The sequence below is a fragment of the Dermacentor variabilis genome, chromosome 11 (assembly GCF_050947875.1).
Source record: "Dermacentor variabilis isolate Ectoservices chromosome 11, ASM5094787v1, whole genome shotgun sequence".
Classification (NCBI taxonomy): Eukaryota; Metazoa; Arthropoda; class Arachnida; order Ixodida; family Ixodidae; genus Dermacentor; species Dermacentor variabilis.
This window is the reverse complement of record NC_134578.1, coordinates 113,277,394-113,302,317: the sequence shown is the minus strand read 5'-3', so window position 1 is coordinate 113,302,317 and position 24,924 is coordinate 113,277,394. Positions and strand designations below refer to the sequence as shown.

The 24,924-nt window shown below is 49.3% G+C and overlaps 11 non-coding genes across 11 annotated transcripts; all 11 read left to right on the top strand.

Moving 5' to 3' along the window:
- The first annotated feature begins 10,833 nt into the window (after positions 1–10,833).
- Positions 10,834–10,905, top strand: TRNAG-UCC (transfer RNA glycine (anticodon UCC)). The gene has a single exon. It is a non-coding gene; the product is annotated as a tRNA-Gly (tRNA).
- Positions 10,906–11,176: 271 nt separating this feature from the next.
- Positions 11,177–11,248, top strand: TRNAG-UCC (transfer RNA glycine (anticodon UCC)). The gene has a single exon. It is a non-coding gene; the product is annotated as a tRNA-Gly (tRNA).
- Positions 11,249–13,336: 2,088 nt separating this feature from the next.
- TRNAG-UCC (transfer RNA glycine (anticodon UCC)) lies at positions 13,337–13,408 on the top strand. The gene has a single exon. It is a non-coding gene; the product is annotated as a tRNA-Gly (tRNA).
- Positions 13,409–13,685: 277 nt separating this feature from the next.
- Positions 13,686–13,757, top strand: TRNAG-UCC (transfer RNA glycine (anticodon UCC)). Its single transcript has one exon. It is a non-coding gene; the product is annotated as a tRNA-Gly (tRNA).
- A 2,866-nt stretch (positions 13,758–16,623) lies between these two features.
- On the top strand, positions 16,624–16,695 carry TRNAG-UCC (transfer RNA glycine (anticodon UCC)). Its single transcript has one exon. It is a non-coding gene; the product is annotated as a tRNA-Gly (tRNA).
- A 276-nt stretch (positions 16,696–16,971) lies between these two features.
- On the top strand, positions 16,972–17,043 carry TRNAG-UCC (transfer RNA glycine (anticodon UCC)). Its single transcript has one exon. It is a non-coding gene; the product is annotated as a tRNA-Gly (tRNA).
- Positions 17,044–17,319: 276 nt separating this feature from the next.
- Positions 17,320–17,391, top strand: TRNAG-UCC (transfer RNA glycine (anticodon UCC)). The gene has a single exon. It is a non-coding gene; the product is annotated as a tRNA-Gly (tRNA).
- A 277-nt stretch (positions 17,392–17,668) lies between these two features.
- TRNAA-UGC (transfer RNA alanine (anticodon UGC)) lies at positions 17,669–17,740 on the top strand. Its single transcript has one exon. It is a non-coding gene; the product is annotated as a tRNA-Ala (tRNA).
- A 5,928-nt stretch (positions 17,741–23,668) lies between these two features.
- On the top strand, positions 23,669–23,740 carry TRNAG-UCC (transfer RNA glycine (anticodon UCC)). The gene has a single exon. It is a non-coding gene; the product is annotated as a tRNA-Gly (tRNA).
- A 276-nt stretch (positions 23,741–24,016) lies between these two features.
- Positions 24,017–24,088, top strand: TRNAG-UCC (transfer RNA glycine (anticodon UCC)). The gene has a single exon. It is a non-coding gene; the product is annotated as a tRNA-Gly (tRNA).
- A 275-nt stretch (positions 24,089–24,363) lies between these two features.
- TRNAG-UCC (transfer RNA glycine (anticodon UCC)) lies at positions 24,364–24,435 on the top strand. Its single transcript has one exon. It is a non-coding gene; the product is annotated as a tRNA-Gly (tRNA).
- Positions 24,436–24,924: the final 489 nt, after the last annotated feature.

Below are 24,924 nucleotides of genomic sequence, written 5' to 3'. Positions count from 1 at the left end.
GAGCGGTCAGCAGAATCATGGGCTCCAGTGGAGCAGCGACAGCGGCCACTTTTGGCCGCGGAAACAGGCTGAGTGACGATAAGGAATATGCATTTATCTTGCCCCAACTGCCTGAAGGACAAGTGTTGATTAACACCGTATTTTTGCTCGGCGATGTTCGCGCCAGACCTTACAAGGTCGAGGATTTTAGAGACGCCCTACTGCCGACGGGACTGTTCCCTGACGTGGTATGCCTAGGGGCGTACCAGATCAACCACGTCAGGGCAGTGACCCTCAGCGACGCGACTGCCACAAGAAGGATGCTGGACATTAAGGAACTACAAGTTAAGGGACGACGGTGCGTCATCGTTGACCCGCACGACCAGCAAGTGAAGATTAGGCTTCACTGGTTGCTGTACGGCGTTGCCGACGAGGACGTCCGGACGGCGTTCGCGGCTTTCGGCAAGGTGGAGGAGGTGAGCCGTGAGCGTTGGCGCGTGGAAGACATGGCGACCAAGACCACAACGACCAGGACCGTCCTCCTCAAACTGAAGGGCAGGGTGAAGGTTGAGGACCTTCCTCATCAGATCCGCGTCGGCAGTGAGTTGGCCTTGGTCGTCGTTGCCGGTCGACGGATGCAGTGCCTGCGCTGTCACGGCACGGGTCACGTCCGCCGAGAGTGCAGAGTCCCCCGCGGTTCCCGGTGCAGACGTTTCGGCCACGTTCACGCGGACTGCGTGAAGTCTTATGCCGCTGTGACAGGCTCACCAGCTATTGACGTGGCGGCAGAGCACGTGATGGACGTGGCCGAGGCGGAGGATGCGGCTAAAGGAACCGGTGACACGGTCTCGACAGCTACAACTAGTGGGTCGACGACTCTGGAGGTGGACGGAAAGGCGGCTGAGGCTACCCAGAAACCGAGTAGGGCGGAACAGGTCGCACGACTGAGGGGCAGGCGACGGGAAGCGTCAGTGAAGACGCACCTGACGACGCGACCGCAATGCAGCAGGACAAGGGCGTCACCGACGACGACCGTACTGGGGCTCTTGCTGCCTCCGTCAAGCGCACCCACGACCAGACGAAGGACCGTGAGGATCGGGCACCAGCACCAGTGAAGGACGGCCGACGAAGACTCCTCATGGGAGGCGGATGGGCTACAAGCCAAAGCCCAATGTACCGCCTGAAAGGAAGCCTGCCGACAAAGCGGCCACGTCTAAGGACACCAACAAACCGGGAGGTCCCGGAGGCGGCTAGCCGATGGCTAGTCGTGAGTGGTAAGCACCATGCTCCGGGCCTACTTTACTTTTCTTTTAGGTCAACATGGCTCAAATACCGTCCCTTAGGATTGCCACATTAAACGTGAGAAGGCTGGCGGCTAGTCGTAGGCAAAGTCAGGTCCTACGTTTGGTCACTGACCACGACATAGACGTACTAGCCGTCCAGGAAACTAAGGTTGAAGGAGAGGAGGAGACCGGGAGCATGGTGCGACGTTTCACGACTAGGTATTTTGTGGTGGTTAGCCATGCGGTAGGCACGGCTGGAGGGTGCGTTCTTCTTGTGAAAAAGCTGCCTGGACTGCAGATTCAAAGTACTTTTTCGTGTCAGTCAGGAAGGATTGTGCTCTGTGATATTGTTATGTGTGATGTTGAATTCCGCGTCATATGCGTATATGCGCCGAATTCAGTAGATGAGCGCGTCCGTTTTTTTTCGAACCTTACACAATATGTATGTTGTAATATGCGCGTGATGCTGTTAGGCGACTTTAATTGTGTGTTGAGTGCTGGAGACAGAGTCAATAATGCAGGTGTGCGTGACCGAAGCAGTGAAGTGTTATCAAATTTAATTAATGAAAATGAACTCGATGATGTTTATGAATGTCTGGAAGGGGGGCGTCAAGTGACTTTTACACGTTTTCAGGGCAGCAGCCATGCGCGTTTGGACCGAATGTACATTTCATTGGATACAATTCCAAGATGCCACGGTTACTGTATAGTACCAGTGTCGTTTTCAGATCACTGCCTAGTGAAATGTAACGTAGGTATAATGAAAAGGAGACATGTATTTAAATGGGACATGTGGAAAATGAATACCTTGTTACTAAATGACCAGCCCTTTTTACAGGTCGTACGGGATGCGGTTAATGAAGTTCAATGTGATGCTGCGGGAACAATCGTCGAGAAGTGGGAATGTTTTAAACTAAAGGTTAAAATGAAAGCGATAGAAAGATCCAGTTGTAAAAAATTCGAGAAGGAAATGAAAGAAAAGGGTTTAAGAACACTGCTTGGGCAGCTACTAACGCTTGAGTGCAGAGCGCCTGGTGCGTACAAAGACGATGTGCGAAACTTCAAAGAAAAACTTGAACTTTTTGACAAGGAACGATATCAAGGTGCAATAGTGCGCGCACGAGCAGACGCACTAGCGGCAGGGGAGACGCCCACAAGAAGGGCGCTGGGCTTGGAGAAGGCGTATGGACGAAGAAACCATGTCGACCAGATTTTAGTGAACGGGAATGTCGTTGAAGACAGTGATAGCATTCGGCGCGCCTTCTTTGAGTACTACCAGTCGTTTTTTGCATTTCAGGAAGCGAATGTTGAGGGTTTTAAAGCAGGTTTTCTGCATCGCATGCCACGTTTGAGCGATGACGTAAAAAAGCTACTGGAGGAAAAAATAATGGCGAGCGAAGTCGAAAAGGCAATCGACGATTTGAACATGGGTAAATCGCCGGGACCTGATGGAATCAGCGCGGGTCTATATAAAGCTTTTAAAAGAGAGCTGGCGCCTTTGCTTGCACATGTATTCAATGACGCATACGAAAAGAAATCATAACCACCTTCCTTTGGAAAAACGCACACCATTCTAATACCGAAGAGCGATCAAATAGACACTCAGATTCGTGTCATCCTACAGACCGATTTCACTAACAAACGTCGATTATAAAATATTTATGAAGGTTTCAGCTAGCAGGCTTCAAGGCGTCATCAAGGAAATAGTCGCAGAACATCAAACTTGTGGCATCAAAGGGCGATCTATTTTTTCAAACATCCATAAGATGCGATGTGTGCTCGAGTGCTGTGACGTCACCGGTGGCGGTGTTGCAGTTCTTCAGCTCGACGTAGAGAAAGCGTTCGATTGTGTCGCTCACGTTATTTTCTTTGCCATCTTAGATCATGTTAATGTCAGTTCCATCATCACTGAGGGCGTGGCCTTGGCGTACAAGAATTGCACAACAAGATTAATTGTTAATAAGTCTCTGGGGGCCCCCATTAACATCATGCGTTCAGTGCGCCAAGGCTGCCCCTTCAGCCCGCTGTTATTTGCTATCTACGTAGAAGCAATGTGTGTAGCAATTAATTAAAATGACGGAATACGGGGTTTCAGATTTGCAGCGACAGAAGTGAAGTTGCTTGCATATGCAGATGACATTGCAGTGTGTTGCACGGACATACCGAGTGTAATGGAAACAATATCTGTAGTAAAGCATTTCTGTGTCGTAACGGGTAGCAGAGTAAACTGGGGCAAATCGCTAGGGCTGTGGCACGGGGACTGGTTTTCTGCACCCGACTATTTCGCGAACGTGAACTAGGTGAAAACTCCGACAAGGTATCTGGGTGTTCCCCTAGACAGGTACAATAGCAGCGACGCATACTGGAGGAACCAAACCAAAGAACTGAAAGAAAAAGTAGATAAATGGAAAGGTAATAACCTGTGCATGTTTGCAAGAGCGACAGTTTGTAACATGTTTTTTATTACTAAGTTATATTACGTCTTGCAAACACTGTATTGTTCTAGAGTAAATGTGCAAAGGCTGCACAGAGTGTTCGCGGTTTTCATCTGGGGATCAAGATGGGAACGGTGCAGCCGAACAAATTTGTTCAAAAGAGTTAAGGATGGGGGTGTGGGCCTGGCACATCTTTTTGTTCGTCAAGTTGTAAACCGATTTTTGTTTTTTCGCGATGTGCGCGATCCTTTTCTGTGCGCCGTATGTCAGCTAAGGTTGAGTAACGCTTTGCCGGCACATGTTGTTAGCACGGCAAGCATGACGGGAACGCTGCGTGGATATTTCAAGGAAGTGGTCGACAGTGTACACTTCCTTTCTGTTCGTTTTACAAATGATTACCTTTGTGAAGTGAAAAGGAAAACATTGTATAGAGATGTATGCGACATTGTTTTCCCAGTGCCCTTATACAGAGCCATATACAGTGGAGGGCCAGGACAGGATGTACTTAAAAGAGTAAAACACATGCAGGCGCCACCATGGGTAAAGACCTTCTTCTTTAAGCTACACACCGGAACGCTCTCCGTGGAGACTTTTCTGGAGGAAAGGGGTTGTCTCGTACCTTGGGGGTCGCACTGCTTGATATGCAAGAAGCAGGAAAATATAGATCACGTTTTCCTACATTGCCGGGCGGCAGTTTTCTTCTGGGACGTCTTAAAGCGAACCCTGAAGAAAGAGATACCGGTGGACCCCCAAGGTATCAGGTATCTGGCCATTAAAGATGACGACGGGCTTCCCTATGACTTTGTTATGTTGAATGCTCTACACTGTATATGGCGCGCTCGCAAGGCAGGGTACCATTGCGATCCTGACGATAGGCCAGCTCGCGTTTGCTTCAAAGAATGTATGTCGCGATTTTTTCAAATACAGAAAATAGAAGAATGTGTACCGGATTGGCTGTCGAGGCTAGAACCCCTGACAGCCATGAAGGAATTTTAGTTAGACAACACCGGTCCAATATGGACAGACGGCTCTATTGTACGGTTTCTTTCTTTACGTACCTTCCAGTTTTCTTTTTCTTTCTCCTCCAGTGGTTGGAATTTTTGATACATAAGTGTCTGCTAACTGTACGGTCTTAGTAAAGTCGAAGACCGGCAATAAATAAAAAAAAGCGTCGGTGGTATAGTGGTTGGCATAGCTGCCTTCCAAACAGTAGACCCGGGTTAGATTCCCGGCCGACGCAAACATTTTGTGCACATGCCCACATGTCAGCTCGCCGTGTCTCTAGATATTATCAGTGGCTTGTGTGAAATTGACCTTTACGTTTATTCGGGGAAAGCGTGGTGTTCTATCGAGGAAAAGGCGAAAAAAGAAATACACTCCAAGATTACCATTTCACGAAGCCAGTGCATCTGTCTATTAAATGCATTCAGTGCATTGGGCGTAATATTATTCTGGCTGTGTCGATGCTCATGTTGCAATTGACAACTGAAGTAAGCCTCCTTGAAACAACCGGAAACACGCGTCGGTGCTATAGTGGTTAGCATAGCTGCCTTCCAAGCAGTTGACCCGGGTTAGATTCCCGGCAGACGCACAAATTTTGTGCACATGCCCACACGACGGCTCCCCGTAGGTCTAGATATTATCAGTGGCATGTGTGAAATCGACCTTCACTTTTATTCGTATTAAGCGTGGTGTTCTATCGTGGAAAAGGAGAGAAAAAAGAAATACAGTGCTAGATTACCGTGTTGCGAAGGCACTGCATCTGGCTAATAAATGCATTCCGTGCATTGTGTCACTTTATTCCGGCTGTGTTCACACTCTTGTTGCGATTAACGACTGAAGTAGGACTGCTTGGGACAACTGGAAACACGCGTCGGTGGTATAGTCGCGTGTTCCGTCCTAGCAGTCGTGGCCGAGTGATTCTGCTTACGGCAGCCGAGCTGATCGGATCGTTGAATCATGGCCTCAAGCGGGGCGGCGACAGCGGTCACTTTGGGCCGCGGAAACAGGTTCAGCAACGACGACGAAAGGGACTACCAGTTTATTTTGCCCCAACTGCCAAAAGGACGAATTGTTCTCAACACCGTCTTTTTACACGGTGATGTAAGAGCGAGGCCGTACAAGGTCGAGGATTTTCGGGATGCGCTTACGCCCACAAGCCTGCTGCCGGAAGTTGTGTGCCTCGGGGCCTACCAGGTCAATCACGTCTGGGCCGTGACCCTCAATGAAGCAGCTGCAACAAAACGCCTGCTGGCCCTGAAAGAGCTTCAGGTGAAAGGGCGTCGATGTGTCATCGTCGACCCGCAGGACCAGCAGGTGAAACTCCGGCTTCACTGGCTGCTGTACGGCGTTTCCGACGAGGACGTCCGGGCGGCATTCACAACCTTCGGCAAGGTAGAAGAGGTGAGCAGGGAGCGTTGGCGCGTCCAAGGCATGGGAGAGAAGACCTCGACCACCCTGACCGTGCTACTGAAGCTGAGAAGCGGCATTAAAGTGGAAGACCAGCCTCACCAGGTCCGCGTCGGCGGAGAGCTGGCATTGGTGGTCGTACCTGGGCGGCCCATGCAGTGCCTGCGCTGCCAAGGGACAGGACACGTACGCCGCGATTGCAGTGTCCCCCGCTGTTCGAGATGCAGACGGTTCGGCCACGTCGACGCTGACTGCGTTAAATCTTACGCGGTCGTGACAGGACCAGCAGCGAGTGATGTTGCTGCAGAGCACGTCATGGATGCAGTCGAGACAGAAGAAGCTGCTAAGGGAGCCGGTGTGCAAGGGCCTTCATTGACGACAAATGCCACGACGGTACCGGAGGTCGCTCAAGCCAAGGTAGTCGAGGGCGCTGAGCAGGTGTCTGGGCCTGCACGTGTCGAGAGGGACGAAGACCCTGTGAAGGCAGGTGCTAATGAAGGCGAACGCGAGGAGACAGTCAGCGATGCAACAGGGCGAGGATGCAAACGACGGGGACCGGGCGGCTAGTCTCGGTGCCACCTCCAAGCGCCCCCGTGACGAGGGCGGAGACAAGGACAGCGCGGCATCCAGCTCAAGTGAAGGTCCACCAGCGAAGACGCCTCTTGGGAGGCGGTCGGTCTTCAAGCCGAAGCCAAATGTTCCGCCCGAGAGAAAGCCTGGTGACAAAGCAAAGCAAAAGAATAACGCCGGGAAGACGGGTGGTCCCGGAGGCGGCTAGCCGAGGGCTGGTCGTGAAAGGTAAGCACCATGCTCCGGGTCTATCTCATACTTTAGTTCATAATGGCTCCTAATCCGTCGCTCACTATTGCCACACTAAACGTGAGAGGGTTGGCGGCCAAGCGTAGGCAAAGCCAAGTCCTACGGTTGGCCGCTGACCAAGACCTAGACGTTCTAGCTGTCCAGGAGACAAAGGTTGACGGAGAGGAGGAGACCGGGAGCATGGTGCGGCGTTGCATGACTAGATATTATGCGGTCGTGAGCCATGCGGTAGGGAGGTCCGCCGGTTGTGTCCTGTTTGTTAAAAAGTTGCCTGGCCTTGTTGTTAAAGATGTATTTTCAGGTCAAACCGGAAGGATCGTTTTTTGTGGTTTTGTTTTTCGTGAATTGGAATTCAGAGTCATGTGCATATATGCACCGAATGCTGTGGAAGAACGCGCTTCATTTTTCGCGAACCTTTTTCAGTATATTAGCACTGATCAGTGCATGGTTTTGTTGGGGGATTTCAATTGTGTTTTGAGGGCTCGGGATAGAGTCAATAACGCTGGTATTCGCGATAAAAGCACTAGTGAACGACTAAGCTAATTAGTGATAATGAACTGGACGATGTCTGTGAGTGCCTGAAGGGGGAGCGGGAAGTCAGGTACACACGATTCCAAGGTAGTAGTCATGCGCGGTTAGACCGCATATACGTATCGCAAGACATAATTCGAAAGTGCCATAGTTTTTCGGTGGCACCAGTATCGTTTTCAGATCACTGCATTGTGAAATGTCTTATAGGCACGGAGAGGAAGAAACAAGATTTTAATGGGGAACTATGGAAAATGAATGCCTTACTACTAAAAGACGAGCCATTTGTAGAGGCAGTACGTGAGGCCGTCAGGAAAGTAAGTGAAGAAAACGGTGAAACAATAGCAGAGAAATGGGAATACTTCAAACAAAACCTAAAAATGGAAGCTTTAGAAAGATCGAGCTGCTTACGATTTGAGAAGGAAATGAAAGAAAGGGGCTTACGAAAGACACTTAAGCAGCTGATAGCGCTGGAGTGCGAAGAGCCTGGGACGTATAAGCAAGATGTAGGAGCCATTAAAGAAAAAATCGAGCAGCTTGACAAGGAACGGTATCAAAGTGCGATTGTGCGAGCAAGAGCAAATGCATTAGTAGCTGGAGAGACGCCCACTAAACGGGCGCTAGGATTCGAAAAAGCGCAAGCTCGACGGAATCATGTCGACAGAATTTTATGGAACGGCACAGTTGCCGACGATAGTAAGAGTAAGTGGGTCGAGAGTTTCTAGAGTATTATCAGTCACTCTTTGCGTTTCAAGAAGTGAATATAGACGAGTTCAGAAGGGCCTTTCTATCTCGGATGCCGCGAGTGAGTGACGATACAAAACAACGATTGGAATGGAAAATAACAGAACGTGAAGTTGAAAAAGCGATTGATGATTTGAACCAAGGCAAATCACCTGGACCGGACGGTCTGGGCGCGTATTTATATAAAGCCTTTAAGAAAGAACTGTCGCCGTTACTAACAGAGCTGTTTAATGATGCGTATGATAACAAAACTTTGCCGCCTTCTTTTGGAAAAGCTCATACCATACTCATCCCTAAGAGTGACCAAGTGGAGAAACTTAGGCTAGTAACATCTTACAGGCCAATATCTTTAACCAATGTTGATTATAAGGTTTTTATGAAAGTTTTGGCTGCCATACTTCAAAGCGTCATAAATGACATAGTGGCAGATCACCAAACGTGTGCTATCAAAGGAAGGTCCATTTTTTCGAATATTCACACGATGCGGTGCGTGCTGGAGTGCTGTGACGCCACCTCGGGTGGAGGCGCGGTGCTCCAGCTGGACCTCGAGAAAGCGTTTGATTGTGTCTCTCATGATATTTTGTTTGCCATTTTGGATTACGTTAATGTTGGTTCCATCATCACTGAGGGAGTGGCGTTGGCGCACCAGAACTGCACAACACGCTTAATTGTGAATAAATCATTGGGGGCCCCCATTAACGTCATGCGTTCTGTGCGTCAGGGCTGCCCTCTCAGTCCTCTTTTGTTTGACATTTACATAGAAACTATGTGTTTGGCATTAACTGAGAATGAGCAAATACGCGGGTATAGCTTGGCAGCCACACAAATCAAGCTCTTGGCATATGCAGATGACATCGCGGTGTGTTGTACAAGCAAAGAAAGTGTGACGGAAACAATAAGGGTAGTGAAAAATTTTTGTGATGTGACGGGCAGTAGAGTGAACTGGGGAAAGTCCCTCGGTTTGTGGCACGGAGAGTGGTCTTCGGCCCCGGACCATTTTGCAAATGTGGGGTGGGTAAAAACCCCGACCAAGTACTTAGGTGTCCCCATGGGCAGTTAGAAAAATAGCGACGAATACTGGACGAACCAAGCAAAAGAAACAAGAGAAAAAGCAGACAGGTTGAAAGGCATCAACCTGTCGATTTTCGCAAAAACAACTGTGTGCAACATGTTTTTTATTACGAAGTTGTGGTACGTCATGCAAACGTTGTACGGTTCAAGGGTAAACGTGCAAAGGTTGCACAGAGTGTTCGCGGTTTTTATCTGGGGCACTACCTGGGAAAGGAGTAGCCGAACCAATCTGTTCCGGCGCGTGAAGAAAGGGGGTCTGGGCTTGGCGCATCTTTTTGTACGCCAGCTTGTGAACGGGTTTTTGTTTTTTCGGGATGTGCGTGATCCCTTTCTGCGCACTGTATGCCAACTCAGGTTGAGAGGCGCTTTGCCGGCACTTATTGTTAGTACAAATAGTATGCCCGGAACGCATCGTGGCTATCTTAAAGAAGTTGCAAATAGTGTGCGCTTTCTTTCTGTGTGTTTTTCTTTAGAGTATTTATGTAACGTTAAAAGGAAAACATTGTATAAAGATATTTGCGATATTGTATTTCCAGTGCCATTGTACAGAGCGCTATATAGTGGAAGATCAGAACTGGATGTCCTTAAGCGAGTGAAAAATATGGAGGTGCCTACTGGGGTAAAGACATTCTTTTTTAAATTACACACAGGAACACTCTCAGTGAAGACATTCATGGAAGAACGTGGCTTTCTTGTACCCTGGGGCTCGCACAGCTTGATTTGCAATCAACCAGAAACAATAGACCATGTCTTTTTGCATTAATGGGCATGAGTGTTCTTCTGGGATGTCCTACAAAGAACAATGAAGAAGGAGTTACCGTTAAATCCGCATGGCATCAGGTACTTAGCGGTAACGAATGGCGACGGGGTTCCCTTCGACCTAATAATGCTCAAGGGCCTTCATAGTTTATGGCGTGCAAGGATGTCTGGGTACTACTGCGACCCGGACGCTAGGCCTGCGCGTACGTATTTCCGCAAAAGCATGTCTCGTTTTATTGAAATAAAGAAAATACAAGAATGTGTACCCGAATGGCTTTCGAGGATAGAACCTCTGACAGCACTGAAAGAATTTTAATTAGACAATGCCAGTCCTTATAGGACTGATGGCATGTATGTTCTTTCAAAATGTTTGGATTTGTTAATTGTGCATTGTAATTTTGTTCTGTATTATGTGCTCTGTACAATGTCGAAGACCGGCAATAACTAAAAAAAATAAAAAAAGCGTCGGTGGTATAGTGGTTAGCATAGCTGCCTTCCAAGGAGTTGACCCAGGTTGGATTCCCGGCCGACGCAAATATTTTGTGCACATGCCCACACATAAGCTCCTCGTATCTATGCACATTATCAGTTGGCATGTGTGAAATTGACCTTTTCTTTTATTCGTGGTAAAAGCGGCGATCTGTCGTTAGAAAAAAAAATACCCTACTAAATTACCATAATGCGAAGGCAATGCATCTGCCTGTTAAATCCATTCCGTGCGCTGCGCGTCATTTTATTCCGGTTGCGTCGACACTCTTGTTGCAATTAACAACTGAAGTAAGACTGCTTGGAACAACCGAAAACACGCGTCGGTGGTATAGTGGTTAGCACAGCTGCCTTCCAAGCAGTTGACCCGGGTTCGATTCCCGGCCGACGCAAATATTTTGTGCACATGCCCACACGTCTGCTCCTCGTATCTATGCACATTATCAGTTGGCATGTGTGAAATTGACCATTTCTTTTATTCGTGGTAAAACCCGCTTCTATCGTTAAAAAAAGAAATACACTCCTAGATTATCATAATGCGAAGACCCTGCATCTGCCTAATAAATCCATTCCGTGCACTGGGCGTCATTTTATTCCGGCTGTGTCGACACTCTTGTTGCTAATAACAACTGAAGTAAGACTGGTTGGAACAACCGAAAGTACGCGTCGGTGGTATAGTGGTTAGCATAGCTGCCTTCCAAGCAGTTGACCCGGGTTCGATTCCCGGCCGACGCAAATATTTTGTGCACATGCAAACACATAAGCTCCTCGTATCTATGCACATTATCAGTTGGCATGTGTGAAATTGACCTTTTCTTTTATTCGTGGTAAAAGCGGCGTTCTATCGTTAGAAAAAAAAAGAAATACACTCCTAGATTACCATAATGAGAAGGCAATCCATCCTGTTAAATCCATTCCGTGCAATGGGCGTCATTTTATTCCGGGTGTGTCGACACTCTTGTTGCAATTAACGACTGAAGTAAGGCTGCTTGGAACAACCGAAAACACGCGTCGATGGTATCATTAAAGATGACGACGTGGTTCCCTATGACTTTTTTATCTTGAATGCTCTACACTGTATATGGCGGGCTCGCATGGCAGGGGACCATTGCGATCCTGACGCTAGGCCAGCTCGCGTTTACTTCAAAGAATGTATTACGCGATTTATTGAAATGCAGAAAATAGAAGAATGTATACCGGATTGGCTGTCGAGGCTAGAACCCCTGACAGCCATGATGGAATTTTAGTTAGACAACGCCGGTCCAATATGGACAGAAGGCTCTATTGTACTGTTTCTTTCTTTATGTACCTTCCATTGTTTTCTTTTTCTTTCTCCTCCAGTGGTTGGAATTTTTGATACATAAGTGTCTCCTAACTGTATGTTCTTAGTAACGTCACAGACCGGCAATAAATAAAAAAAACGCGTGGTGGTATAGTGATTAGCATAGCTGCCTTCCAAGCAGTTGACCCGGGTTCGATTCCCGGCCGACGCAAATATTTTGTGCACATGCCCAAACGTCAGCTCCCCGTATCTCAAGATATTATCAGTGGCTTTTGAAAAATTGACCTTCACTTTTATTCGTATTAAGCGCAGCGTTCTATCGTGGAAAAAGAAAAAAAAGGAAATACACTGCTAGATTACCACATTGCGAAGGCACTGCATTTGGCTAATAAATGCATTCCGTGCGTTGTGCGTCATTTTATTCCGGCTGTGTTGACACTCTTGTTGCAATTAATAACTGAAGTACGACTGCTTGGAACAACTGGAAACACGCGTCGCTGGCATAGTAGTTAGCACAGCTGCCTTCCAAGCAGTTGACCCGGGTTCAATTCCCGGCCGACGCAAATATTTTGTGCACATGCGCACATGTCAGCTCCCCCTATCTCTAGATATTATCAGTGCTTGTGTGAAATTGACGTTTACTTTTTTTCGTGGCAAGCGCGGCGTTCTGTTGTGGAAAAGGAGAAAAAAGCAATACCTTCCTAGACTACCATGTTGCGGAGGCACTTAATCTGGCTAATAAATGCATTCCGAGCATTGGGCGTTATTTTAATCCGGCTGTGTTGACACTCTTGTTGCAATTACCAACTGAAGTAGGACTGCTTGGAACAACTGGAAACACGCGTCGCTGGTATGGCGGTGAGCTTAGCTGTCTTCCAAGAAGTTCAGCAAGGATCGATTCCCGGCCGACGCAAATATATTGTGCACATGGCCACATGTCAGCTCCCCCATCTCTCGATATTATCAGTGGCTTGTGTGAAATTGACCTTTACTTTTATTCGTGGTAAGCGCGGCGTTCTATCGTGGAAAAAGAAAAAAAATAAATACACTGCTAGATTACCATGTTGCGAAGGCTCTTCATCTGGCTAATAAATGCATTCCGTGCATTGTGCGTCATTTTATTCCGGCTGTGTTGACGCTCTTGTTGCAATTACCAACTGATGTAGGACTGCTTGGAACAACTGGAAAAACGCGTCGGTGGTATAGCGGTTAGCATAGCTGCCTTCGAAGCAGTTCACCCAGGATCGATTCCCGGCCGACGCAAATATATTGTGCACATGCCCCCATGTCAGCTCCCCGTATCTCTAGATATTATCAGTGGCTTGTGTGAAATTGACCTTTACTTTTATTCGTGGTAAGCGCGGCGTTCTATCGTGGAAAAAGAGAAAAACGAAATACACTGCTAATTACCATGTTGCGAAGGCACTGCATTAGGCTAATAAATGCATTCCGTTCATTGTGCGTCATTTTATTCCGGCTGGGTTGACACTCTTGTTGCAATTACCAACTGATGTAGGACTGCTTGGAACAACCTAAAACACGCGTCGGTGGTATAGTGGTTAGCATAGCTGCCTTCCAAGCAGTTGACCCGGGTTCGATTCCCGGCCGACGCAAATATTTTGCGCACATGCCCGCACGTCAGCTCCTCGTATCTATGCACATTATCAGTTGGCATGTGTGAAATTGACCTTTTCTTTTATTCGTGGTAAAAGTGGCGTTCTAACGTTAGAAAAAAAAAAGAAATACACTCCTAGATTACCATAATGCGAAGACCCTGCATCTGCCTATTAAATCCATTCCGTGCACTGGGCGTCATTTTATTCCGGCTGTGTCGACACTCTTGCTGCAATTAACAACTGAAGTAAGACTGCTTGGAACAACCTAAAACTCGCGTCGGTGGTATAGTGGTTAGCATAGCTGCCTTCCAAGCAGTTGACCCGGGTTCGATTCCCGGCCGACGCAAATATTTTGCGCACATGCCGACACATAAGCTCCTCGTAACTATGCACATTATCAGTTGGCATGTGTGAAATTGACCTTTTCTTTTATTCGTGGTAAAAGCGGCGTTCTATCCTTAGAAAAAAAAAGAAATACACTCCTAGATTACCATAATGCGAAGGCAATGCATCTGCCTGTTAAATCCATTCCTTGCGCTGGGTGTCATTTTGCTCCGGCTGTGTCGACATTCTTGTTGCAAATAACAACTGAAGTAAGACTGGTTGGAACAACCGAAAACACGCGTCGGTGGTATAGTCATTCTGCATCCGGCAGCCGAGCTGTTCGGATCGTAGGGTCATGGCCTCTTCCGGGGCAGCGACAGCGACCACTTTTGGTCGCGGAAACAGGATCACCGACGACGATAAGGATTATCCGTTTATTTTGCCTCAGCTGCCGAAAGGACGAGTTGCCTTTAACACCGTGTTTTTACACGGTGATGTACGCGCCAGACCTTACAAGGTCGAAGATTTTAGAGACGCCCTTCTGCCGACGGGACTGCTGCCGGACGTGGTATGCATAGGGGCGTACCAGATAAACCACGTCTGGGCGGTGACCCTGTCTGACGCCACTGCGACGAAGCGCCTCATGGCCCTTAAGGAACTGCAAGTGAAGGGAAGACGGTGTGTCATCGTGGACCCGCAAGACCAGCAGGTGAAGCTTAGGCTTCACTGGCTGCTCTATGGCGTTGCAGACGAGGACATACGGACGGCGTTCATGGCTTTCGGCAAGGTGGAGGAGGTAAGCCGGGAAAGGTGGCGCGTCCATGGCCTGGGCGACAAGACGTCGACAACCAGGACTGTGCTTCTAAAGCTGAAAAGCGGCGTGAAAATGGAAGACCTTCCTCATCAGGTCCGCGTCGGCGGAGAGCTGGCATTGGTGGTCGTCCCTGGTCGATATTTATGAAGATATTTATGAAGATTTTAGCGACCAGACTTCAAAGTGTCATAAAGGAAATCGTCACAGACCATCAAACTTGTGGAATCAAAGGGCGAACAATTTTTTCTAACATCCATAAGATGCGGTGTGTGCTCGAGTGCTGTGACGTCACCGGTGGCGGCGTTGCAGTTCTTCAGCTTGATCTTGAGAAAGCGTTCGATTGCGTCGCTCACGTTATTTTGTTCTCCATATTGGATCATGTTAATGTCGGTACCATCATCACTGAGGGTGTGGCCTTGGCGTACCAGAACTGCACTACAAGGTTAATTGTTAATAAGTCGCTGGGGGCCCCCATTAACATCATGCGTTCAGTGCGCCAAGGCTGTCCCCTCAGTCCTCTGTTATTTGCTATATACATAGAAGCAATGTGTGTGGCCATTACCGCAAATAACAATATACGTGGTTTTAGATTGGCAGAATCCGAAGTGAAGCTGCTAGCGTATGCTGATAACGTTGCAGTGTGTTGCACAGACGAACCAAGTGAGACTGAAACAATTGCTGTAGTAAAACATTTCTGTGACGTCACGGGCAGCAAAGTCAATTGGGGCAAATCCCTCGGGCTGTGGCACGGGGAGTGGTCTTCGGCACCGGAATACTTCGCCAATGTCAACTGGGTGAAAACTCCGACGAAGTATCTGGGTGTTCCCCTCGACAGGTACAAGAGCAGCGATGAGTACTGGAGGAACCGAACTAATGAAACGAAAGAAAAAGTGGACAGATGGACAAGCACTAACCAGTCTATTTTTTCAAGGGCAACAATTTGTAATATGTTTTTTATAGCGAAGTTATATGTTATGCAAGTGCTGCATTGTTCTAGAGCAAATGTGCAAAGGCTGCACAGAGTGTTTGCGGTCTTCATCTGGAGTTCATCATGGGAGAGATGTAGCCGAACAAATTTGTTCAGAAGGGTGAAGGACGGGGGTGTGGGCTTGATGCATCTTTTTGTTCGACAACTTGTCAACCGCTTTTTGTTTTTTCGAGATGTGCGAGATCCGTTTCTGCGCACCGTATGTCAGATCAGGTTGAGCGACGCATTGCCGACACATGTTGTTAGTACGGCAAGCATGACCGGAAAACTTCGAGGTTATTTTAAGGAAGTGGTCGACAGCGTGCGTTTCCTGTCAGTTCGTTTTTCAAATGATTATCTGTTTGAAGTTAAAAGGAAAAAACTGTATAATGATGTGTGCGACATTGTGTTCCCAGTGCCGTTATACAGAACCATATACAGTGGAGGGCCAGGACAAGACGTCCTTAAACGGGTGAAACGAATGCAGGTGCCAGCGGGGGTTAAAACCTTCTTTTTTAAGCTCCACACAGGAACGCTCTCTGTGAAAACGTTTGTGGAAGAACGAGGCTGTCTTGTGCCGTGGGGATCCCACTGCTTGATCTGTCAGAAGCCGGAGACCATTGATCACGTTTTCTTGCATTGCTGGGCGGCTGTTTTCCTTTGGGACGTGCTAAAGCGAACGCTGAAAAAGGAGTTACCGGTGGACCCCCAAGGGATCAGGTATCTGCCAATTAAAGATGAAGACGGAGTGCCGTATGATCTTATTAGGCTGAACGCCCTCCACTCTATATGGCGAGCTCTCATGGCCGGGTACCATTGCGACGTCGACGCTCGGACAGCGCGTATGTATTTCAGAGAGTGTATGTCCTTATTTATTGAAATGCAGAAAATGCAAAAGTGTGTACCGGATTGGCTGTCGAGGCTCGAACCTCTGACAGTCATGAAGGAATTTTAATTTGACAACGTCAGCCCTAAGCGGATAGACGGCTTTGTAGCGCTTTTTTGTTTCTCGCCTTCGTTTTCTCTGGCAAGAGGCTTGCATTTGTGTCATGAGTGTGAAATTCATATGAACGATGTTATAATGAAAACCGGTAATAAATAAAAAAAGCGTCGGTGGTATAGTGGTTAGCATAGCTGCCTTCCAAGCAGTTGACCCGGGTTCGATTCCCGGCCGACGCAAATATTTTGTGCACATGCAGACACATAAGCTCCGCGTATCTATGCACATTATCAGTTGGCATGTGTGAAATTGACCTTTTCTTTTATTCGTGGTAAAAGCGGCGTTCTATCATTAGAAAAAAAAAGAAATACACTCCTAGATTACCATAATGCGAAGGCAATGCATCTGCCTGTTAAATCCATTCCTTGCGCTGGGCGTCATTTTATTCCGGCTGTGTCGACACTCTTGTTGCAAATAACAAGTGAAGTAAGACTGGTAGGAACAACCGAAAAGACGCGTCGGTGGTATAGTGGTTAGCATAGCTGCCTTCCAAGCAGTTGACCCGGGTTCGATTCCCGGCCGACGCAAATATTTTGTGCGCATGCCCACACATAAGCTCCTCGTATCTATGCACATTATCAGTTGGCATGAGTGAAATTTACCTTTTCTTTTATTCGTGGTAAAAGCGGCGTTCTATCCTTAGAAAAAAAAAGAAATACACTCCTAGATTACCATAATGCGAAGGCAATGCATCTGCCTGTTAAATCCATTCCTTGCGCTGGGCGTCATTTTATTCCGGCTGTGTCGACACTCTTGTTGCAAATAACAACTCAAGTAAGACTGGTAGGAACAACCGAAAAGACGCGTCGGTGGTATAGTGGTTAGCATAGCTGCCTTCCAAGCAGTTGACCCGGGTTCGATTCCCGGCCGACGCAAATATTTTGTGCACATGCCCACACGTCAGCTCCTCGTATCTATGCACATTATCAGTTGGCATGTGTGAAATTGACCTTTTCTTTTATTCGTGGTAAAAGCGTCGTTCTATCGTTAGAAAAAAAAAAGAAATACACTCCTAGATTACCATAATGCGAAGGCAATGCATCTGCCTGTTAAATCCATTCCGTGCGCTGGGCGTCAATTTATTCCGGCTGTGTCGACACTCTTGTTGCAAATAACAACTGAAGTAAGACTGCTTGGAACAACCGGAAACACGCGTCGGTGGTATAGTGGTTAGCACAGCTGCCTTGCAAGCAGTTGACCCGGGTGCGATTCCCGGCCGACGCAAATATTTTGTGCACATGCCCACACATAAGCTCCTCGTATCTATGCACATTATCAGTTGGCATGAGTGAAATTTACCTTTTCTTTTATTCGTGGTAAAAGCGGCGTTCTATCCTTAGAAAAAAAAAGAAATACACTCCTAGATTACCATAATGCGAAGGCAATGCATCTGCCTGTTAAATCCATTACGTGCGCTGGGCGTCATTTGATTCCGGCTGTGTCGACACTCTTGTTGCAAATAACAACTGTAGTAAGACTGCTTGGAACAACCGAAAACACGCGTCGGTGGTATTGTGGTTAGCATAGCTGCCTTCCAAGCAGTTGACCCGGGTTCGATTCCCGGCCGACGCAAATATTTTGTGCACATGCCCACACATAAGCTCCTCGTATCTATGCACATTATCAGTTGGCATGAGTGAAATTTACCTTTTCTTTTATTCGTGGTAAAAGCGGCGTTCTATCCTTAGAAAAAAAAGAAATACACTCCTAGATTACCATAATGCGAAGGCAATGCATCTGCCTGTTAAATCCATTACGTGCGCTGGGCGTCATTTGATTCCGGCTGTGTCGACACTCTTGTTGCAAATGTAGCGAAGAGATTGTAGAAGAGACGCTAGTGGGTTCAGTCCTACTGGCTCTAAACGCTAGTGGGTCGAGCGCTCCTGCTCAGCAACGGCTCTCATGCTTGGAAGCTGTGACTGCCCTGCCCGTCGACGTTGCGCTGCTCCCGAGCTCTGCCAAATAAACACCTTTAGAATTGGTGGAGTGTGCGGGGTAACCTCAGACGATCATCCTGGAACTCCGGTCCCGTACCCTACCATCTACCATGCCCCAAGACGCCTCCCAGCAAACGCCTCCTCCTGCACCCACTGCGTGTCCCGGGGTGCCTCGTCATCGCGACCCTCCTATCTACACTGGAGCGGACGACACTGACGTGGACGAATGGCTCACGGCGTACGACAGGGTAGGCGACCATAACAAGTGGGATGAAGCAGCCAAATTGAGCCATGTTCTGTTCTACCTCGCTGGAGTGGCCAGCCTGTGGTATAACAACCATCAAGCAGAGTTCCAGACATGGTCGGAATTTAAGACTTCCCTCGCCGATGTATTTGGTCGCCCTGCTGTTCGCAAGCTGCGTGCCGAGCAACGTTTGCGAGAACGAGCTCAACAGCCAGGCGAAACATTCACCAGTTATATCGAAGATGTCCTGGATCTATGCAGGAAAGTCGATTCGACCATGGCGGAGTCTGATCGAATCCGAAACATACTGAAGGGCATAGAAGACGACGCCTTTAACATGTTGCTGGCCAAAAGTCCACGCTCTGTGGCTGAAATTGTCACACTGTGCCAGAGCTATGAAGAACTCTGCAGGCAGCGGTCACTGACCCGTCGATCTCTACCGCATGACGAACACCTCGCTGGTTTGGCTGCCATGTCCACCCAGGCAGCGTTGCTCGCAGAAATGAAGGCGTTCGTCCGCGAGGAAGTTGCCCGGCAACTCTCGTTGATGGATTTTGCACAGCCGCAGTCGGTACACGCGCCTACGCCAAGTTTTGCGCCTCCGCTTCGCCGCGTCATAGCGCAAGAACTGCACGAGGTTTTGCCTGAGCACCACCAGCGTGTTCCTGCGGCTGCGTCTCACAGCTACGCCGAAGTCATGGCCAGGCCCCAACAGATCCCGACGGCTGTGCCACTCAGCTACGCGGAAGTCGTCACCCAGCCTCAACAACTCCCTCAACGGGGACCTCTCACGTACGCCGAAGTCCTCTCTATGCCCCGACAACAGCCTCCTATGCAATCACTTCACCAGGCGCCACGTCCAACGCGTCCTTCCACATGGATGGGACCTGCCGCAACGACTCGGTGGCGTACAGCGGACAATCGACCAATATGTTTTGCGTGCGGCTATGCAGGCCACGTCGCACGCTACTGTAGTCGCGTGCAGTCACCTAGCGCTACACCTTATGGGCCAAGTTCTATGGCGGGTTCTCCACGCCCTTATTACGACGACGAACCTCGGGCTGCGTCACCACCATTCCGCCGGTCCGCCAACATCCGCCGCTCAACTTCTCCACGCCGACGCTCCCCATCACCGATGCGGCCTCGTCCCGAAGCTCGGGATGAGGAAAACTAATTGTCGCAGTCCATGAGGCAAGGGCTGCGACGCCGTCGAAACGCGGAAGTCCTCAACGTAGCGCGACCAATGTGATAGACGTGTTAGTTGACGGTGTGCGCACATATGCCCTCGTGGATACCGGAGCCGCTGTATCAGTTATGGACGCAAAGCTTTGTCGCTTCCTTCGAAAGGTTACGACGCCCATTGCTGGATTCGCCCTCCGCACAGCAGGCGCACAGCGCATTCACCCGATTGCGGCGTGCACCACTCGTGTTCTCATCGAGGACGTTGTATACGCCGTCGAATTTATTGTGATTTCCTCGTGCTCCCACGAAGTTATCCTGGGGTGGGACTTTCTCGCCCGCCACGATGCCGTCCTTCATTGCGCACGGGCCGAACTAGAACTGTCGCCGATCTCAGATATGACGCTTGCCGATAATGCTTCTTTTGCAAACAAACTACTCGTCAGACACGACACCAACGTTCCTCCCAACTCGTCAGTGATTGTATCAATGCATTGCAGCAGCCTCTCTGACGCCATCGCACTACTTTCTCCATCAGGCCGCTTTTACACTCGAAAACGTCTGCTGCTGCCTTTTGCGACTGTGAACGTCAAACAGGGCTCCACAGCTATTTTTGTCTATAACCCCTTCTCATACCCTGTGATGCTGCTTCAAGGCGAATGTCTTGGCCACGTGGAAGTGATCGACGCCGTACAAATTACGGATGTTCCCGAAGACACGTCCTGCGCCTGTTACAACACGCTCGGTTCTCTCGCGACGTCCGACCCTTTGCCCACAGGTGTGTTCGATTCATCTATTGCCGATGGCCTCACCCCACCTCAGCGTTCGCAGCTTCTGCGCCTCTTAGAAGAATTTCGTTCTTCTTTTGATGTCGAGCAACCTTCCTTGGGCCGGGCGTCTGCTGTCACGCACCATATTGACACTGGCTCCCAACCGCCATTGCGGCAACGACCATATCGCGTCTCGGCCACGGAACATCGTGTGATTAATGAGCAAGTGGACGATATGCTTCGCCGCGAAGTGATCCGACCCTCGAACAGTCCATGGGCATCCCCTGTCGTCCTTGTTACGAAAAAAGACGGCTCGGTACGGTTCTGTGTAGACTATCGCCGCCTGAACAAGATCACTCGCAAAGATGTATACCCGCTGCCGCGAATTGATGACGCCATCGATAGCCTACAAGGAGCAGAATTCTTTTCATCTCTAGATTTACGCTCCGGCTATTGGCAAGTACCCATGGCTGACGTCGATAGGCCGAAGACAGCCTTTGTCACACCCGACGGCTTATACGAATTTAACGTCATGCCGTTTGGACTTTGTAATGCGCCAGCAACTTTTGAACGCATGATGGACACAGTCCTCCGCGGTTTGAAGTGGCACACGTGCTTATGTTATCTCGACGACGTTGTTGTTTTTGCCTCTGACTTCACCACGCACCTTCAACGCCTACGGCATGTTTTGACTTGCTTAGCGAACGCTGGCCTTCAACTGAACCTAAAGAAGTGCCGATTTGCAGCGCGGCAGCTTATGATACTAGGTTATGTCGTCTCGAAGGATGGAATCCTCCCCGATCCAGCCAAACTTCGTGCCGTAGCTGAATTTCCTAAACCGACGTCCGTCAAAGAACTGCGCAGTTTTGTAGGTTTGTGTTCCTACTTCAGGCGCTTCATTCGCAATTTCGCCGCCGTCATATCACCCCTGACGAAGCTCCTTGGCAGCAACGGACCTCTCCATTCATGGTCGTCCGAGTGCGACGAGGCGTTCACTAAGCTCCGTCGTTTGCTGACGTCTCCTCCCATTTTGCGCCACTACGATCCAACGGCACCTATTGAGGTACACACAGATGCCAGCGGTGTTGGCCTCGGCGCTGTCTTAGCACAGCGCAAAGAAGGGTTTCCTGAATATGTTGTGGCATATGCCAGCCGTATGCTTACTAAAGCCGAGACCAATTACACCGTCACGGAAAAAGAATGTCTGGCGATCATCTGGGCGCTTACCAAGTTCCGGCCCTATTTGTATGGTCGCCAATTTGATGTCGTCACGGACCACCATGCACTATGCTGGCTGTCGTCATTGAAGGATCCCTCAGGCCGTCTCGCCCGCTGGGCTCTTCGCTTACAGGATTACGATATCCGCGTACTGTACCGCAACGGACGCCAGCATGCTGATGCTGACGCCCTCTCACGTTCTCCCTCGCCAGACGACAATGCCTGCTGCGCAATATCCCAGCTTGACGTCTCTTCCGTCGACATTGGGACCATCGCTTCTGAGCAGCGCAAGGACCCCTGGATTGCCTCCATCATAGACTGCCTTGCTGATCCGTCATCGCAGCCAACCACTCGTGCACTGCGCCGTCAAGCTCACCATTTCGCCATTCGCAACGACCTGCTTCATCGACGCAATTACACCTCTGACGGCCGCCAGTGGTTATTAGTTGTACCTCGAACCCTGCGTTCTGAAATCTGCGCATCGTTCCACTCTGATCCACAGTGTGCGCATTCGGGACTTTTCAAAACCTACCAGCGCCTCCGACGACGCTACTACTGGCGCGGAATGTACAACTACATTCAAAAGTTTGTTCGTTCATGCCCCGACTGCCAGCGCCGAAAATCTCCACCCCACCTCTCGCCAGCTGGCCTGCAGCCTCTACCCTGCCCTACCCAACCGTTCGGGCGCGTTGGCATCGATTTGTATGGACCACTTCCCCTGACGTCGGCTGGTAACCGCTGGGCCATTGTGGCAGTAGATCACCTTACCCGATACGCTGAAACCGCCGCTCTCCCAGCAGCTACAGCGCGCGATGTTGCATCATTCCTGCTTCGCCGATTCATCCTGCGGCATGGTCCACCCCAAGAATTGCTCAGCGATCGCGGACGCGTCTTCCTGTCGGAGGTAGTTGAAGCGATTCTCAAAGAGTGCCACGTTGTTCATCGTACGACTACGGCGTACCACCCTCAAACGAATGGCCTCACAGAACGCTTCAACCGTACGCTCGGCGACATGCTTTCAATGTACGTTGCCTCCGACCACACGAACTGGGACGCCATTCTGCCATTCGTCACCTACGCGTATAATACCGCTACGCAGAGCACCACTGGATTTTCCCCCTATTTCTTGCTGTATGGTCGACACCCTTCGCACACCATCGACACCATTCTTCCGTACCGGCCGGATGCATCCGAGTACGTCCCTATTTCTGACACGGTCCGACATGCAGAAGAGTGCCGCGACCTCGCACGGGCCTTTACTTCCGATGATCAAGAGCGCCGGAGGAGCACTCGCGGTGACGCCACTGCCACGGTCACCTTCGATCCGGGAGCGCTCGTGTGGCTCTCAGTCCCTTTAACTGCCCCTGGCCTCTCATCAAAACTGGTCCCTAAGTATGAAGGCCCTTATCGTGTTCTCGAACGCGCATCTCCTGTAAACTATGTCATCGAACCAGTTGAGCCATCTGAAGACATGCGCCGCCGTGGACGAGACATTGTCCATGTCGACCGTTTAAAGCCTTACTACGACCCGCTCATAGTGACGAGCTCTTAGGTCGCCGCACGGCTCCCTTCTCGCTCCCGGGGGGTGGTTGTAGCGAAGAGATTGTAGAAGAGACGCTAGTGGGTTCAGCGCTACTGGCTCTAAACGCTAGTGGGTCGAGCGCTCCTGCTCAGCAACGGCTCTCGTGCTTGGAAGCTGTGACTGCCCTGCCCGTCGACGTTGCGCTGCTCCCGAGCTCTGCCAAATAAACACCTTTAGACAAATAACAAGTGAAGTAAGACTGGTTGGAACAACCGAAAACACGCGTCGGTGGTATAGTGGTTAGCATAGCTGCCTTCCAAGCAGTTGACCCGGGTTCCATTCCCGGCCGACGCAAATATTTTGTGCACATGCCCACATGTCAGCTCCTCGTATCTATGCACATTATCAGTTGGCATGTGGGAAATTGACCTTTCCTTTTATTCGTGGTAAAAGCGGCGTTCTATCGTTAGAAAAAAAAAGAAATACACTTTTAGATTACCATAATGCGAAGGCAATGCATCTGCCTGTTAAATCCATTCCGTGCGCTGGGCGTCATTTTATTCCGGCTGTGTCGACACTCTTGTTGCAAATAACAACTGAAGAAAGACTGGTTGGAACAACCGAAAACACGCGTCGGTGGTATAGTGGTTAGCATAGCTGCCTTCCAAGCAGTTGACCCGGGTTCCATTCCCGGCCGACGCAAATATTTTGTGCACATGCCCACATGTCAGCTCCTCGTATCTATGCACATTATCAGTTGGCATGTGGGAAATTGACCTTTCCTTTTATTCGTGGTAAAAGCGGCGTTCTATCGTTAGAAAAAAAAGAAATACACTCCTAGATTACCATAATGCGAAGGCAATGCATCTGCCTGTTAAATCCATTCCGTGCGCTGGGCGTCATTTTATTCCGGCTGTGTCGACACTCTTGTTGCAAATAACAACTGAAGAAAGACTGGTTGGAACAACCTAAAACACGCGTCGGTGGTATAGTGGTTAGCATAGCTGCCTTCCAAGCAGTTGACCCGGGTTCGATTCCCGGCCGACGCAAATATTTTGTGCACATGCCCACACATAAGCTCCTCGTATCTATGCACATTATCAGTTGGCATGTGTGAAATTGACCTTTTCTTTTATTCGTGGTAAAAGCGGCGTTGTATCGTTAGAAAAAGAAAGAAATACACTCCTAGATTACCATAATGAGAAGGCAATCCATCCTGTTAAATCCATTCCGTGCACTGGGCGTCATTTTATTCCGCGTGTGTCGACACTCTTGTTGCAATTAACAACTGAAGTAAGACTGCTTGGAACAACCTAAAACACGCGTCGGTGGTATAGTCGATTCCACTTCCGGCCACCACAGCGGACGGTCACGGAATGTTGTGCTCCGTAGGGGCGGTTCATGCGGCCAAGCCGGGCCGCGGTATCAGGCTTACGGAAACGTCTTCACAGGATTACGAGCTTGTTGTGCCGCATCTGCCATCAGGTATGACCGTGTGTAATACCGTGTGTAATACCGTGTGTAATACCGTGTGTAAT